The sequence below is a fragment of the Hemibagrus wyckioides genome, unplaced genomic scaffold (genome assembly GCF_019097595.1).
Source record: "Hemibagrus wyckioides isolate EC202008001 unplaced genomic scaffold, SWU_Hwy_1.0 Contig18, whole genome shotgun sequence".
In the NCBI taxonomy this organism is placed as follows: Eukaryota; Metazoa; Chordata; class Actinopteri; order Siluriformes; family Bagridae; genus Hemibagrus; species Hemibagrus wyckioides.
Window position 1 is genome coordinate 52,857 of NW_026690778.1, and position 1,843 is coordinate 54,699.

The 1,843-nt window shown below is 46.0% G+C and overlaps 1 non-coding gene across 1 annotated transcript; it reads right to left on the reverse strand.

Moving 5' to 3' along the window:
• Nucleotides 1-982: 982 nt before the first annotated feature.
• Nucleotides 983-1,055, reverse strand: trnaf-gaa (transfer RNA phenylalanine (anticodon GAA)). The gene has a single exon. It is a non-coding gene; the product is annotated as a tRNA-Phe (tRNA).
• Nucleotides 1,056-1,843: the final 788 nt, after the last annotated feature.

The window sequence follows — 1,843 nt, forward strand, 5'->3', positions numbered from 1 at the left end:
CCATGATGGTTTTACTCATTATATATATATATATATATATATATATATATATATATATATAGAGAGAGAGAGAGAGAGAGAGAGAGAGAGAGAGAGAGAGAGAGAATTTATTTTTTTAAATTCATGATTGGCATGGATATGGAACAGAATAATATAATACATGAGACCATTCAGCAACGAATCTTTATAATCGCGCTACCACCGTTTTGTCACAGCGGCGAGAGACTGCTGGTTTTGTTCCGGAAATTATTCATTTACTAATTAAGCACTGAGCGGGAACATGCACTAGGAGAATATTTAGAACAAAAGGCCACCCTGGCAGCGGTGGGATTTGAACCCACGCCTCCAAAGAGTTGAAATGTGGATTGGCTGTCCATATCCTCCACCTCCTGTTGAGGTGGCTTGTTCATATGAACTTACAGCATGTGTGTCCAACCAGCATGGGAATGCAGCCCAAGGTTGTGAAACACTTATGCCGAGTTCACACTGCACGATTTTCAAAGTAGTCGGATCACTGTTGTTTTCACGCTGCACGACTGTCTGGGGGAGCATTCAGTTGCTGCTGTGTGGCGCATAGCGGTAAAGAGGAAGCACACGCACGACAAGGGTGGGACTGGAACCCACGCATGCAGAGCACAAAGGATTAGCAGTCCATCGCCTTAACCTCTCGGCCACCTCGTCAGGGGGCAACGCTTCCAAGGAGCCTTGTCAAAAGCAGGGGTTTTCTAATGGCGTGCAGGCTAGGAGGCTACCTTTCAATGATTTGTAGGCAGGTATTGAGGCATGCGGTCACGTAAACTGAAGGGTGCAGGCTAAGCATTCAACGAGAACCTAAGAGTTCTGTAGCATCCTAGTTTTTTTTGCTCTCGTCTCAGACCAGGGGGCTTTCAGACCTTTATCCTGCACCATTTCCACGTTTTGCTGTTTTCAAGTCTGAGGCATAAGTTGCAGAACTGCGCTGGTTGACTACACTGCCTCCAGCTGCCGAAACCCGGGATTGAACCAGGGACCTTTAGATCTTCAGTCTAACGCTCTCCCAACTGAGCTATTTCGGCACCTCTACCAGGCCTCTCCTGTATGTGTGAGTGATCAGGTTTTTGTCGGCACGACTGCGCACCACGTCCAGACCGGCGAGGCAAACTTCTTCAGAAAGCGGTAGAGCTTTTTCCTTAAGGGCATAGACAGAAGGTCCTGTCCAGCAGAAAGCAAGATGTACTTCATTGTACTGATTGGAACTGCTACATAAGTATCGTGTTAACTAGGGCATCTACAGATTTATTTGACTGCAAACAAACAGTAGCATTTACATTTACAAGATTTATCAGATACTTTTATCCAGAGCAACTCACATTTACACAGCTGAGCAGTTAAGGGGTAAAGGGCTTTCAAGTGAGCAAAAGGGTGAAGCAAGTGAGCACAAGGCTGAAGGCAGGAAGTGATGAAGGAGTCTTCTTATAGGTTGCATGGAGTCAGCTGACCAGGCAGGGCATGGCACCAAGTAGACTGGGGGAACCAATTAGGCTTCTTCCTAGACAGAAGACACAAACATCTCCCTAAACAAAAGAAAACACAGAAGTAAAACCAAGAGTAGGGAGGAAACCAGAGTAAACCCACACTAGCACAGGGAGAACATGCAAACTCCACACAGAATGACCCCTGTCTGTTTAAACCCAGGATGTGAATCCAGGATCTTCTTGTTGTGAGGTAACAGTGCTAACCACTAGGCCACCGTACTGCCCCCAGCTTTCACCTTTGCTTTTGATCTCAAGGGAAGCATCTTCCCTTCTAACTGGTCACCAGATTTCCATGTAAGCCAGTCCTTTGCATGCAATGTTTTGACTTT